Below are 16,557 nucleotides of genomic sequence, written 5' to 3'. Positions count from 1 at the left end.
AACTTGTTTTTATTGCTTAATAATGCAGAATAATCATATAGAAATAAAAAAAAAAACTGAAGTTGTGCGCTATTTGAGCATGTTGCCTGCCTGCAGCACTAAAGGACTCTGCGAGAGACGTCTGTGTCCCTGTCCTCCTCTTCAGTTCGCCTCAACATAAGCTCATCATATTCTGTGATGTGATTTACTCCGAGGTGTTTGACGAGGTCAGTGGTGTTGCCACAACACCTCACTGTCTTGCCACATATATCACAAACCGCGTCTGGGCTGTTTGTGGAGGTAAAACGCGTCCACATATGACTCTGTTTGCGCTCAGCCATTGTTGTGAGTGTGCAGGCCAGGGGCTATGAAAGGCGTAAGAGGAAGTAGTTCCTTCCAAATTAGACGATCCGAATGGTATAGTTTCTTTTCACTGCGTTCATTTTAATGGAAAAACTACAAATTTACCCCAGAGTACTAAAATATCGATATTATAATATGAGAATCGATTCTAGAACATAAATTGCTGGTATCGGAAGAATCGATATTTCAGTCTCGATCCGCACACCACTAATACTTGAGGGTGCATGGGAGTTTGCCCAACCAGTCTACATGTGTTTTGTGGACTTGGAGAAGGCATTTTTTTTTATTTCTATATGATTATTCTGCATTATTAAGCAATAAAAACAAGTTGTCTGATGTCCTCTAATCATTATGAAGCAATATGGTTATGTTATTATTACAATTATATAATAAAATTATATATTGTATTATGAAATGCAATGAAACATTAAGTTTTTGTACAGAGTATCGGTATCGGATTAGTATCGCCGATACCACCCTGAATTTTACTTGGTATCGGATCGGAAAGGAAATCAGTGGTATCGCACATCACTATCAAGTATCCTTGAGAGGATAAAGAGCTGGTCTTTCTATACTCGGTCACTGACTCTGTCATAAGATAAGAACTTTATTTATCCCGAGGGAAAGTATTTTGTCATACACATGCTCAATGCAGCAAGAGAGACAGAGGAATAAGATATATAATATATACAATAAGAACAATAAGAATAATAGTAGTAATATGTAGTAGGTAGGATAGTGCAAAATATATCAAATAACTCCAACGAAGTAACAATGTAAGTATATCCTGAAAAATAAATAACTTAACTATCAGTGCAGGTGACTCTAAAAAGTGACATAGTATTATGCAATTAAATAAAAGAGAGTAGCAGCATATGATGGGGAGATGAAACAAACATTCAATAAAATACTGTTGGGTGATACTGCACGGTCTGAATGGGAACAGAATAACATTGGTATTAATCCTCAGGAAAATCACCTACAGAGCGAGGAAGAGTTGTACAGTCTTATTGCCACTGGTATGAAGGATTTCCTGTGGCGGTCAGTTCTGCATTTCGGGGCGATTAGATTAGTCTTTTGCTGCATGTGCTCCAATGGTTCACCGTGGAGGCATGCGTGGGGTGGCAGGGGTTGTCCATAATACAAAGAAGCTTCTTTAGCATTCTCCTCTCAGACACCTCCTCCAGGTTCTCCAGTCTGACACCCAGGACAGAACCAGCCTTTTAAATCAGCTTGTTCAGCCTGTTGGCATCAGCTGTCTTCACCCCACTGCCCCAGCACACAGCTGCAAAGAACACAGCGCTTTCTACCACAGAGTGATAGAACATGGTCAGCATTTTCCTACCAACATTGAAGAACCTGAACCACCTCAGTAGGAAAAGCCAACTCTGCCCTTTTTTGAAGACAGCAGTTGTCGTGGTCCTGAGTCTGTGGACCCAGTGGTGGACTTTTAGGTTTTGATTATTATCTTGTGTTTTAGGTTCATTCTTGTTGGGAATTTCTTGTTCTCAGGTTTTGTTTCTGTTTTGTATTTCAAGCTCCTTTTGTTGTGTCTCTGTGCCTGCCCTGGTCCCACATCTTTGTGTTCCCTCCTTGTCGCCATGTCTTGTGTTAAGCTCATGTCTGTGCATACCTGTTGTATTTCCTGTTTTATTCTGAAGGTCTCCGTCTCATGTGAGTGTTCTAAGCTTTACGCCTGTGTCTCGTCAGCCCTGATTTCTCCCAGGTGTGTTCCCTTCCTGTCTCCCATCCTATGATTTCTCCTGTGTGTATTTAAGCCCTGTGTGTTCTCCTGCCTGTTGCTGATTTGTCTGTGATGTCTTCCCTGAGTCTCTGCCGTGGTCCTGCCTATGTTCCTTTGCATGTCACTCTGTGAGTTTTGGTTTCAATTTCATGTATTTAGGTTTTCCCAGTTTAGTTATTTCTTAGTTCCTCGCCATCTCCACCTTAAATAAACTCACTCCTCATACCAACCTCTGCCTGCACTTGGGTCCTCACTTTATCTACACACAGCCTGCCTCGCCAGCCGTGACAGCATTGGTGTTATTGCTCCAGTCCAGTTTACAGTCCATGTATACTCCCAGGTACTGGTAGTCCTGAACGATCTCCACATCAGCCCCTCTGATGGTGACAAGGGTAGGAGGAGGAGCATGCTTCTTGAAGTCCATGATCAGTTCCTTTGTCTTTGTGATGTTAAGCTCTAGATGGTTTAACTCATACCACTCAACAAAGCTGTCCACCACACTCCTGCACTCCTCCTGTCCATCCCTGATACAGCCCACAATGGCAGAGTCATCAGAGAATTTCTGCAGATGACATCACTAAGACTTGTACCTGAAGTCAGATGTGTAGAGGGTGAAGAGGAAGGGTGATAAGATAGTCCCCTGCGGCACCCCCGTGCTGCTCAGGATGTTATCAGAGCGGCAGCTCTTCAGCCGAACATGCTGTGGTCGACTTGTTAAATAGTCAGTGATCCAAGCTACCAGTGGGGCGTCCACCTGCATTTCCGTGAGCTTATTCCCCAGCAGTGATGGTCTGATCCTGTTAAAAGCACTAGAGAAGTCAAAGAACATGACCCTCACAGTGCTTCCAAAAATGTCCACCCCAGAATAAGCCTGGTCTAGCAGGTAGATGATGGCATCCTCCACGCCGATACGGGCTTGACAAGCAAACTGCAGGGGATCCAGCCAAGCAGACGCAGGTGTCTCAGGATGAATCTCTCTAGCATCTTCATGACATGTGAAGTCATTTTCCCTTTCCAGTTCACAATCACTCTTACCCCAGGTCAAGAATATGTATAAGAAAATTGGCCTAATTTAATATTATTTATAAACATACCTGTCCGATGATTAATTGCAAAGGTACATGGAGTCAGGACCTCAGAGCAGAAGCATACGGCATAATGTGTTGTACATTATTATATGCATTTTTCATCTATTGTATTTACAAACATCAAGGAGTCACAAACAAAGAAAGTCCACACCATGGCACATGTTTAAACAAGGAGTGTTAATTGATCAAAATTATTTATTAAACAAATAGACATGGCAATTTTTTCAGCCCCCCAAAAATACATGTTCAAAGCAACACAACGGCAGCCCAATATGAGACAGAATTGTGAACTCGACTCTGTAGAGTGGGCAATAATAATGAAGCAGTTGATTTTATTTTGTAGATTCTAGCTGCTCCTCATATGTTTGGCCACCAGATGTCACCAGAGAGGACTGTGTTGAAAAGCTTTGAGTAATGAACCGTTTTTTCAACACAAGCTTCAATGCTTCAGAAAGCTTTATCTGGCCATCACTAACAGAAAGTGAGCCTTTATTGACGGCGGAACAAAATAACCAACAGGTGGAACATGGAAAATGAGCCAAAACCTAAACTGAGAAAACAAAAAAACCCCCAAAAACATGTACCTGAAACTAGAACCACCTGGAAACGCAAGGAGACGGAGAGCAGAGATTACACATGGGATGACAAGCAGATAAAGGACAACACACCAGGTAACCGGGGCGGTGCCGGGGAGGCAAGGTGAGAACACAGCTGGTGGCGTTTGGACTGAGGACGGTCTGTTTCCCCCTTTTTAGTGACGAGAGAAGTTGGTTTTTGGAAAAGCTGAGACCGGCGCTGACCAGACTGCGGGTTGTTGCACAAAAAGAACCATAAATAAATGTGACATCTCTGAGCATAAAACAGTTCTACACCCTCCAAATACGGTCACTTCTGGTCTGACAATGTCGGGGCTTGTAATGGCCTGATGGACAGTACAGGATCTCCTCTCAGATGCAGCCAGGTGCTGGGGGTGCAGTCAAAACAGTAGTTGTGTTCTACTGGATTTAGGTCATGCGAGCGTTGGGGCCAGCCAGTGATATTATGATGATGATGATGATTATTATTCCTTCATCCTCCAGGAACTCTCTACATACTCTCACCACATGAGGCCGGGCACTAGGCTGAATCCAGGAGCCACTGCACCATCATAGTGTCTGATAATGTGATGTCATCCTGATACCTAGTCAGGGTGTACTTACCTAGCTTGTTGATGTTCCTTCACGGATATGCCTCCCTCAGACCGTCACTGACCAACCACCAAACCGGTCGTGATGAACGATGTTACAGGCAACATAGCGTTCTCCACGACTTCTCCAGTACCTTTCAGATCGGTCACATGTGCTCAGGATGAACTTGCTTTCATCTGTGAAATGAACAGAGCATCAGAAGTGGACCTGTGTAACAGGGTCATAAATCACATCTTGTTATAATTACACAAAATGTGTTCTAAACCCCCAAAACTGTTCCTTTTATACCTGACTTTTAGGACCTCCAAGCCTGTAGTTATGTTTATTATCAGTTAGAGCCCCTCCTCATTGTTCTTCTTCTTTGGTGCTACCCTATAAATACAGTGTACCCCTTTTGCCTCTCTTCTACAATTCCCCTGTGGGAGAGGTGGGTGTCATTTCTTTCCAACACTGTAAAACACACATATAATTCATATTTAGCCACCCTGATGTTTCTGATTGCAATTTTAGTTCAATTATTGTCATCATTATGCCTGTTTTTTGTTAGATGCTATAAATGTGTAGTATGTGTGTGCCATATGTGTGTTCTAGGGAACGTGAACACTAGCATGAATAGATAATTCTTGCTAGCTTGGAAGTTGTGGTGGGTTGAGCTAACCCTCTTCCCCACTGTTTGTATTTGGTCATAGGAGCTGGAGTGGGCAAGCTATTTGGAGGTCTTTCTTTCTTTTACCTTTTATCGTCAGGTATGTCCGATTTCGTGTTGTTGTTTTTTTAATCTTATGTCAAATATGTTACGTGTAAATTCATACTTTATGTTTAATGTAAAAAATAAATGCCAGCCCTTTTCTACAATCCCCTGTGGGAGAGGAGCTGGAATGGGCAAGCTATTTATTTGGAGGTCTTTCTTTCTTTTACCTTTTATCGTCAGACACAACGCAGAACCACACCGGTTACACCTGCCAATACTCGTATTCTATGGTAAATGCCAATCTGACTCTACAGTGCCAGGCAGTGAGCACAGGGCCCACTAGAGGACATCGGGGCCTCCAGCAACTCTCATGAAGTCTGTTTCTGTTTGTTTGATCAGACACATTCATACCAGTGGGCCCTTCAAGTGGATTTTGTAGTTCTGGCAGCACTCATTCTCTTCCTACATTCACAAAGGAGAAGATACCGGTTCTGCTGATGTGTTAAGGACCTTCTACAGCCCTGTTCAGCTCTCCTAGAGAAACTTTCTGTCTCCTGAAATATCCTCCATGCTCTTTACACTCTGCTGGGAGACACAGCAAAGCTTCTGGCAATAGCACTTATTGCTCTGCAGTACTGGAGGAGTTGGACTAACTGTACAGCCTCTGTAGGGTCTGACAGACGGATTTCCTGAAAGACCAAATTCCAGATATCGTCTGTTGCAGGCCATTATGTACAAACGTCATTCTGGCAGTATGTCAGCAGTTGTCAGCAAATCCCCTCTTGCGTCTGCTTGGAAAGCTTCTCATTTTGGCAGAGACTGCCATCAGAGTGAAAGTGTGGAATCAATGAACACTACCATTGGAAGCTGGAGCTAGAAAAGGACACTGGTTTTTCAGCAGGACTTGTAGAAACCACAGTAAGAGCACTGGACATGAATTCACGCATTGTGGATCTGTCATCAGTGCTGTGGCTTTGAAGTTGAGCAAAACTGATGGTAGAAGTTTCTTCTGAATTCTTCAATTCAGGATTCTGAGTGCAACCAATTTGAACTAGCTACCCAGAATACATTTCAGCGTAAGCTGTGGCTGCCTGTAAGTGAAATGATTAGTTTTTAAAAATACATATATAAAACCCAAACCATATAAACTGCATATAAACATATATACCATACCCACTTGTCTAGGAGGAGATTATATAATGAGGTACAGCTAAATGATTTGTAATCAGTGTATTGCATCTTTATTTACATTTGAACTGTCTGACTTTGTGAATACAGAATTGCATGCCTTCATATGTGACAAGAAAAGCAGATTATTGTCAAGAATCAGAATATGATTAAACTGTCAACCTAAATAAATATAAAGAGGTAGAATTAAATATCAAAATCCAGACAACAAACCAGTTTAAACTGGTTGTTGTTATGACTTCACTGCATGAAATCGTATTTTGCATCTGTGGGAACAAGAGCTGGCTATTTATTTACACAGTTCTTGCTGTGCAAAAGTTTTGCGAGATCCCGAGTTTGTTTTGCGAGATCTCACAAAACTTTTGCGAGATCCCGAGTTAGTTTTGCGAGATCTCGCAAAAGTCCCTCTTAATTTTTTTTCTCCCATGTCCCCTGCGGGGCTCCGTACATTAGGCCGACTAATGTGCCGCATGTGAACAAAACTTCCAATCATTTCATATTCACACATACCGGTGGTAGCCCAATTACAGAAAAGCTGCGACAGAACCAGGAGCCCACATGTCTGCAGATTCAGTCACAGGTATACCCAACATGACCTCAGGGGCCCTGTAACCAAGGGCCTGGATTATGGCGCCACATGGAATGTTTGTAGGACTAGTGGCAAACCAAAATGAATAAGTTTAACTTTAAACGGCTGTCGAGACTGATTTACAAGCATGATGTTATCAGGTTTGATGTCCGCATACATTATACCTATGCTCTTCAGAGCGGTAAGAGCTACAAACATCTGCTTTAAAATGACCCGAATCTCATAGAGAGCGAGTGGATGGCGGTACCTGTGACTAAAAAAAAAATCAAACTAATGTCTAGCATTTCCATTGAAATAAAGGCGCACTATTTGTACTCGAAGATTTCATAGTACTTTACCAAATTGCACCGATCCTTGTCCAGAGCACTCATCTTTTTTTTTTTTTTTTTTACAACCGCGGCCTCTTTCCAAGCCATCCTTTTGCATTCCCTTTTAGCAACCTTGACTGCAGGGGCGATTTTAGCCCATTTTTGGGGGTGCTTCAGCAAAATGAATCAAAGCACCCCCAAAGATTTCTTGCTGTTTTTGACAATATTTGCTGTTTGTGTGACACACTACTAAAATATAAAAAGCATACATAGGTTGAGACGTAACATTTTAACAATAACAGTATAGATACCCCCCCCCCCCCCCTCTCAAAATGGTTTGTTCCAGCTCTCCCCTGCTCTGGCTCTAGCGCCGTTGCTGCCAGAGCGATGGTGGCTGAGACGCAGCGGAGCGGAGGTATAAGTGCCTGGCTTAAAACAGGACATGTTAGCTGCATTTAACCCTAAGTTACTCTTTATATAGTTAGGTAGGAGTCACACCATGTTTCTTTTTGGCTGAAAAACATTACACCCAGGTAACCTGCAGTGTTGAAAACGTGTTTTCCAATGATGTTTGCTACCCTACGTACTCTGTAGTAAATTCAGCGACATTTGACCGTCCTGTTGCTCCCATTGAAATGTATAGATAGCAAGGAGACATTGAACAGATGTTGATTTTCCATCTGAACCATCAGAATCGTCAGGATTGAAATGTTAACACAAAACCAATGTTGAAACAACATTGAAATACTGATGAAACCTGACACTGACATTGAAATAACATTGATTCACTGTTGTTCTGTCATCGTTGATTGTTGATCTATTTATAGTTGACAAGGTGACAACAATCACGTTGAAAAACCAATGATTTATGGTTGAGCGGGAAATTGAAGCTGCCACCACTTGGACTATTCCATAGCACCCCTCTCAGTGGTACATCCCTCCAGGTAACCATTGTCTTGTACAGTAGAGCGGGACATTCGATTTACTCTCAGCGGAATTGACCGGAGAAGGCATCAGTTCATGCACTGCACTGGCCTGCACCACGATTAGTATAAGGTAAGAATGAATGAATTTTCTTCTATTCGTTATTTCCACGGTCGCATTTGAATAACAGTAAAAAAAAACTGGTTAATGTACAGTTTCGGACAAAATGTGGGAGCCCGAAATCGTGTCTATTACAATCCGGCAACAAGTAAATTGCACTGCGAACAAAGTCTATCAACAAAGAAAACATTTTCGTTTCATACTTTTCTGTTATATTCCCTTACAAAACTAGCGTTAACGCTTCGAGAGTTCCTTTGTTCTTGCCGTCGCCTCGGCGCTTGACCCAGACTTTCACTCTGTAGTTGCTTTTTAGCATAGTACTACAAAAAAATTGTAAATCTGTGATATATGATTGATAAACGTAAAGGTAACTGTATAAATGTGTTCAATGACTTTGTTACTTTTAATGATTGGTGAGCACCCGCTTCGATTCGCACTCAATTCAGACTTTATGTTGCACGCTCACCTAACTTTACGTTGCACGCTCACCTAACTTTACGTTGCACGCTCACCTAACTTTACGTTGCACGCTCACCTAACTTTACGTTGCACGCTCACCTACCTTGCGTTTGCACCTTTTGTCCACACGTAAACTGTGTTTTCATTAACTGAAAACTGAGGCTATGTCCACACGTACACGGGTATTTTTGAAAACTGAGATTTTCCGTTTTCGTTTTAAAAAATAATCCCGTCCACACGTAAAGGCAGAAATGAAGGAAAACGCTGCTAGGAACATGCCAAAGCCATTCACACATAATTCACGCACTGGTGATGGCAAGCTACATATACAAATATCAAATATATGTGAGTTAGAACAACTTATACTTGAATGCAGAATGTTACACCGTCACTTATGGATATATTAATTTTTTGCCTCTCACTGCTTAAGCCATTAATTTTTCTAGAATTGTTTTTTTTTTTTTTTAAACAGATGCGACCTCACAAAAGATATTAACTATGCTGTCAGACCTGACGAGAGCTGTGAACGAACTGCGTGATGAGGTCAGAGCCATCCGCAATACCGGCTGCAATGATTCGGTAGATGCTGGGGTACTGCCTCTGGATTTGCCCTTGCACAACATGGAGGACCTAAACAATGCAGAGGCAGCTCTTCAATCAATAGAGGCAAATAAGGCAATGGTAAGTATATAAAGTTTATGTACACTTTGTAACTATAAAGTGTAATAGCTGTGATTTAAATACATAACAACGGCCTGTTGATTAAACACACAAGCACTTGCATACACATTTAAGACATGAGACACGCTAATTCCATCTATTGAAATGTGTCTATAGGTGAGACGCCTTGCCTTGATTGGAGGGACCACACTGGAGGTGCGAGTCCGCCGTGTAATGGCTTATGCCATTACAAACGAGCTGGCCTCGTTACTAAACTGGGCAGGGAAAAAAACCAAGGACCAGACAAAGCAAAAAAGGGCATTTAAAGATACAGCGCTCTGCAAATGCATATTTGGTAAGTTTTACCGTTTTTTTGCTATATTACTTTGTCTTTCTTAATAACAAGACTTTCATGTCCGGTTAATCTGGAGATGGAGTCTTTGGTCTTTGGCTTGTTTAGTCCTCGGGTTGTAGTTTGTACAGCCCAAGGACCCCATGTTTATTTTGTTTTAAAGGATACACGGCACACTATGCTAAGACTTATCACTTTTTCCGCTCATAGCTCTTTGGGAATCAAATGCAGCAGTTTGCAGATTTACGCCTGGTGACTTTCATGTTTATCAGCCTAGGAGTTTACATACTTTCTCCCCGCTGAAGACAGTTACAGTGGGGCAAAAAAGTATTTATCATGTGCTATAACATGAGCTTATTCATGTGCTCTAATTCACTTTTTTTGTTTGTGTGTGTGTGTGTGTGTATTTTTGTCCTAGATGGTCTGACGCAGCAGTTAGGGGCAAACTCTATGTCCGAGTTTGTCTTTGCACAAGCAGTGCAGAAATGGCTCCGGTACGCCCCAGATCGTTTGGGTGGTGCAGGACGCACATCATGCATCCCCATCCCGAAGTAAAAAATTACAAATTTATGTTAAACATAAATGTAAATAGAAAACTGTGTTTTAATAAAGTATTTAGCAAACAAAACATATGCCTATTGACCTTTTTTTGTTTATTTTTTTTCTCTGTTACATCACATGCAATGCTTTCTTATTTTAGGATAATAATATTGACATGATACATCGTGAGACTTTTGTTTTTTATAAAGGGTGTCCAATTTGAGGAATAAGTACAATTATGTGTTTAGGTGGTTTAAGTATTGATGGAAACATGCAGTAGTTTAGTATTGGTTAAAATACCTATAAAGAGAGGTAGATTTCCAGTCATGATTTAACTGTTGTTTTAATAAAAAGCCACTGTGCGACAGAGGTGGAAAATCAACACCATAGCTCAACAGTGTTTCAATATCAGAATCTGACATTGTTTCAATGTCAACAGTATTAGAAAATACAACGTTGAATCAATGTCAGGTTTCAACATTGATTCAACATCAAAACCTGACGTTGTTTCAACATTAAAAACGGGTGCAAGAGTGACGTTAGGTCAACGTCACACTTCAATGTTGATTCAATGACACAGCCTGATATTGACTCAACAGTGTTTCAATGTTTCCTTGCTATCTGGGCAGCTATTTAAAATCTAAAACTTAAAATTGTCGTAGCCTACTGTTGTTACCACTGTCCTGTTTGAAATGGAATGAGAGAATCTGGTTATTTTGTCATTTGTGCCGATATTAAACCCAGGAGCCACATTCAGGTAAAAGTGTAATAACAAATGATCCGTCAATAAAGGATAATGTTGGATCAGTGTTTCAATATTTATATCTTTTATTAGATTTACATGTGGTTTGGTTATTTACCTTGTGGTGAAAACACACTGAGAGAGGACTTTTTTATTAGTGATCTTAATAATATATTTTTTTTCATATTAATGTAATTTTTCATCTAATTGAATACAATCTATTTGTGTATGATTGTCAGTCCAAAGAGGGAGAGAGGAAAGAGGGGAACGTGAAGAGAAAGTACAAGTTCAGGAAGAAGCAGGTAAGGAAACAGACAGGGAATAGTGACAGGCAAAACAGAAACTGTTTAACCGCTTGAGAGAGTTGACCAGCAAAAGTGATTTGCCAACTTCAAGGTGAGGCGACATAGGTTAAAATAAAAGAAAAAAATCTGCAGAGCCATAGTAGTATTGTCAATAAAGATCTTTTCATACATTGTACCATAGGCAAAGTTGCCTCAATTTTTATAATTTTTTAATCAATATTTTGTACATTTGTGCATTCAAGGACTCTATTTTTGGAGTGTATTTTCATATATCTGTATTGTATTATAATACACATTAAAAGTTAATCTCTGTCCAAAAAATGCACTTAGTTTACTTTTTACTCACTATGAGCATCATTCATTATTCTTCATTCTTCTTCTTCTTCTTTCTTGATGAATTTAAGAATCTTATGAATTATTATGGAAAGTTTGCAGACTTGCACAGAGATGGTAAAATTATGATGACTGATAACGGAGATGAAGACAACAGATGATGAGGACAGGGAGGAACAGGGGTTTAAATACACCAAGGAGACAGTCAGAGGGAACTTGGAACAACTGGAGACATTTAGGGATGCAGGGACTGACAGAGACAGGGAAGAAGACTCATCATGATGAGTAAAGTTTATCTTGCCTGGCTGGGCAGCTCTCTGAGTGCTCAGCACCCCCAAAGCTCTGATCCTAGAATTGCCCCTGCTTGACTGCTACCGTTTCAAATGTGTCCAATTTTACGCATTGCACCACTCGCCCAAAACTTCCTCCTCCTCCGAGCCTTTTTACTATGTATTTACATGTTTTACTAATGCTAAACGTTTTAGCAATAAACGTGGTAAAAAAATAAACAAACAAAGAACAAACAAACAAACATTAAAATCCCGATACAACAGCGACGTCCTCAGCTGCCTGTGATCTTTTTTCTTTTTAAAGTTTTACATCTGCAGGACTTGAAGTTATCTGTCACGGCTACACTGGCAGACTGTGGGAATGTGGGGAAAATAGAACCCAAAACGCAGGACTCTGTGCGATCAGTGCAGTGCATTTATTTACAGTGATGTAAATATTACACAATGAATCCCCGTGTGCGCCCGGTGTTCCCACTGTGCCGTGTCCGTGCTCTGTTTGTCCGTGCCTGCTGCCTTCTCATTTCCGTACTCCTACCGGGAAATAACAGAGGCAGCCGTTAGTACAAATAACTTCACTGTGGCAAGCTCCCACTCACAAACCGACTAGCTGGAGAACTGCAGGAAGTCTCACGCAACAATCCAGCGTCGAGGAGCTCTCAGCCACACTGCTATGTCCTTTGATGTTAAAGAGTGTCTATAAGTTCATGTTAAGCCAAAGGGTAAAACATGTTTGAAACGCTACGAGTTGTAAGATGGAACAGATTTCACAGTCGTCTGTGGCAACTAACAGTAATGTGGAGATTGGTGAGAATGCTGTCGTCCAAAGTAATACGTGTAAATACTCCCACCGCTGCTTCCTGGAGGGGTTTTGAGATTAAGGAATTGTACCACACTTGGTGTTTTCTGTAATTTAATTTGATTACTCTTAAATCTTTGTTTTACATTTCATTTGTTGATATCTAGTGTGGATGCGATTAAGCATTGTTCTTCTACTTTTAATCTTCCGTAAGTTCAATACTGTTCATGTTCAACTTAGAAAAACCATTCAACCACCATTAGATTCCTCTTCTTTTGGACACGCGTGCTTGTATTTTTTTCCCTCATTTTTAACTTTTAGGGCAGCGCGATGGTTAGCACTGTTGCTGCACAGCAAGAAGGTCCTGAGTTCAATTCCACCATCAGGCCTGTATGGAGTTCGCATGATGTTCTCCCTGTTTGCGTGGGTTCCTTCCGGGTACTCCAGCTTCCTCCCATGACTGTCTATTTGTAAAAATAGACAGCCAATGGTGAAAAGAAAGCACACTAATCAAAATATATGACATGTTAAACCAAGTACACCCCTCAATGATTTGATAACTGGTAGAAACACAATCAGCAATTTTCTTTTTGACTTCATCAGTCTCTTATATCATTGTGGAGGGATTGGGGCCCACTCTTCTTTTTGACATTTCTTCACTTTTCTGAGGTTTGCTGACACTTGTTCTTAAGGTCAGCTGTCTTAAATTTGCAGCACAGCATATCAGTCAGGTTCAGGTCTGGACTTTGATTGGTCATTGCGGCACATTGATTTTCTTTTTCTCCCATGCTGCTGTATATTTTCTGCTGTGCTTGGGATCACTGACATGTTGCATGACCTGATTTAGGCCAAGTTTTAGCTGCTGGACAGATGGCCTCACATTTGATTCTAGAAAACTCCGAAATGCAGAGCAGTTCATGTTTGAATTGATGGCTGCAGGTTGTCCAGGTCCTGTGGCTGCAAAACAAAACAAACCTTCACCCTATTGTGCTTGACAGCTGATATGAGGTGTTTCTGCTTATATGAGGTGTGTGACTTTCTCCAAATGTGGTGCCCTGTATTATGGCCATACAGCTCCACTTTGATCTCATTTGTCCAAAGGACATTGTTTCAGACGTCTCAAGGTTTGTCCAAATGCAACTTTTCAAACCTAACCCTTGCTGTCATGTCTTTTTAGAGAGAAGAAGCTTTCTCCTGGCAACACTTCCAAGCAAGCAGTCTTTAAAAAAAAAAATTGTTCTGTTATGAACTTTAATCATAACATCCTAAAAGAGTCTGACTTGTAACACTTGTTTATTTTAGCAGTTTTTCTGAGCATTGCATGGTCTGATCTTGGGGTGAGTTTACTCACAGGTCCTCTCCTGGGAAACCTCAGAGCTGTCTTTAATGTTATCCACCTGTGCATAATCGTTCTAACTGTAGAATGATGAATTTCAAATTGTTTTGAAATAGTCCTTTAACAACTGCTTCTCTACGATCTGATGAATTTTACTCCCAAGCATTGTGTTAACATAAGACACAGATCAGCAAAATGCCAAAATTTCTACTTTTATTGAGGCGCTCACACTTGCTGATGATCAGTTACACGAGTGCATTTGATTAGCAGAAACTGGCTGCTTTGTACTGTCTTAATTCCTATGAAAGCAGTGAGTATGGACTTAGTATTTTTCACACACACTGCTTCTACATGTTGGCTGAATTTTTCTTATATAAATAAAGGCACAATGTAATACGTCGTGTTTTTAAGGGAACTGAGGTTGTATTTGTCTATTTTTAGACTTGCAAAGCGGCAGATTAATTTTATTAAGTCCTGATAAAAAAAAAATACCGTAGAATCAAAGTGACTTCATTTTCATATTACTATGTCAGGATCTAGCTTGTTCCTGTTTTTCTTTTTATTTTACATCATTGGATGCATGTGGCGATATTAGTTTAGTTTAGTTTTTGTTTTTTGTAAAAGAATAGTACTTAATATTTAAAAAAATCTCGCATCTATGCTCATAAAAAATGTATGTCTACTAGTAGACACTAGTGGGCGTGCTAGTACTTGAAATAGAGGCTCGAATAACGCTACATAATCTTAAATTAACTCCGGCAATAGGATTAAACACCTATAACTACACCGGTGTTCTACTCTTTTCTTGTTGGCAGAAAAAAACAGAAAGAGAGACTCTCCCGTCTGGGTTGTAACGACCATTTTATATTGTTGTTATTATTATTTTTTAAGGCACACTTTTCAAGAGTAAAGAACCTGTCGTAAAGTGTCGTAAAAGTAGATGGCGGGGGTTCAGCGCCCCCATGCGGCATTACAGGCAATGACTGCATTGTAGAAGCGGCCAGCCAAGAGACGACCTGCTGGGTAAACAACAGTGGATGCCTCGGAAGGCAGGAATGGGAACTTCGTCGAGGGCAAACAGTGAGATTTTTTTATCTTGTCACATAGAGAAATAACACGGAGGTCGTATTGTCTCGTCCGAGTCGTCTGGGTTTCCATTTCGAGCCAAAATGGCTGATAATAATCGAGTATTTACTGAGTGAAGTGGAGCTAGCATTAGCTTAGCTCGTAGCCATCCGGGGCCCACTGCCTTCGATTTTGCTTCTCGGCACGGCTCGGGACTGTGTTGCCAGTTTCACAATCCCGGCCGCTACAGTCCTCCGGGTCGCGATTTCTGCGTGCTAGGCCTGCCTAGTTGCAGTTCGGGTAACACGTAGAAAACTACCTGTTTTCACTACTTGTCACTATTTCCTGCAGGATTCAACCCCGCATGTTGCAAAAAGGACGGTGACACATTTTGAAAAAAGGATTTGGACACAGGTACGTGTTGTCTTTGTTGTCTTCTGTCTGGGATATTTATCAGGCAACGGCTTGCTGTCCACTCTGGTTTCTCTCGATTCGTTATCGTAATATTGGTAGCTGATATTGTGGTGCGAGTGCTTTCCTAATAAAGCGACATTATCCAGCCTCAGTCACTTCGGCACCGTTTATGGGACATACAGAGAGAGAGAGACAGACAGACAGGCAAGCAGGCAGGCAGGCAGGCAGACAGCAGCTGGGCTTATTGTAATTGTTAAGCGTTGTAGAAAGTATGCTTAGCCCCCAGCTTCAGGCTCGATACTGCCAGCCTAAATAAATCTATGTATCTGTGTTTTTGCTTGCCTAATCAGTTGTTAGTGGTCAGAAAGCACTGTGGGTATCGTTAGAGCTCAGCAGTACTGAATCAGTCGTACATCTTGAATTGGTTTGCTGTTGCCATTTCTGATTGCACCCACCCCCATGTATTTTCTAGTATAGATAGGCACCAGTTAACGTGGTAGAACTACCCCTTTTCTTCGTGATCTTATCGCCTGCATTAGAAATCAGCAGTATTATGGTGCAGCTTTGAGCCTTTGGGATTTTTTTCCCCTTCAGGGCTGTCCTCTGAGGCCCCTGAATTCATGCTTGTCATTGCGCAGCTTTTACAGTGAGATCTGAAGCACTCTCACTTATGTGTTATATATATATATATATATATAAAAGCATATAAGACCATTGTTGCATGTGCTTTTTACAGTTATGCTAAATACTTAAGCAAATCACTCTCTGCTCGCATAAAACCCAGCATCCCCTTTGACAGAAGTTGCATCTTCAGGTCAAGTGACAGCCAGGGTGCTGTTGTGCAATATGCTGCTAATGGACGTCACTTGTGCATTTGGCTTTTCTCTGTCTCAGGAAATGCTCTATAACCTACAGGAGTTGCACAAATGTACATACCAAAGCAGTGCAGTGCATTTTACTCAGACAGTTCCAGGAGCATGTTGAACTGTGTAGTGTTTTTTTTTTTTTTTTTTTAAAATCCCTATTTTGTATCTTAAAAAGAAATGCTTATTTTTGCTATCAACTGACTTTGTGTCTGTCCTAA

The 16,557-nt window shown here is 41.0% G+C and overlaps 1 protein-coding gene across 7 annotated transcripts in view; it reads left to right on the top strand.

Moving 5' to 3' along the window:
* The first annotated feature begins 7,527 nt into the window (after positions 1–7,527).
* The window catches only part of rnf111 (ring finger protein 111), a 40,741-nt gene continuing 31,711 nt past the window's right edge, over positions 7,528–16,557 (top strand). For 4 of the 7 annotated variants that reach the window (XM_026168809.1, XM_026168826.1, XM_026168818.1 and 1 more), the window contains exons 1-2: positions 14,969–15,074; positions 15,411–15,473. The gene's annotated coding sequence lies outside the window, so the exon portion shown is untranslated. Of the gene's footprint in view, positions 7,553–14,968; positions 15,474–16,557 lie in introns of those variants that run through there. The other 3 variants (XM_026168801.1, XM_026168793.1, XM_026168787.1) reach the window with 3 other exon arrangements.

Source organism: Astatotilapia calliptera, chromosome 1, assembly GCF_900246225.1.
Source record: "Astatotilapia calliptera chromosome 1, fAstCal1.2, whole genome shotgun sequence".
NCBI lineage: Eukaryota > Metazoa > Chordata > Actinopteri > Cichliformes > Cichlidae > Astatotilapia > Astatotilapia calliptera.
Note: the sequence above shows the minus strand (reverse complement) of the source record. Positions and strands in the feature narration are given on the sequence as shown.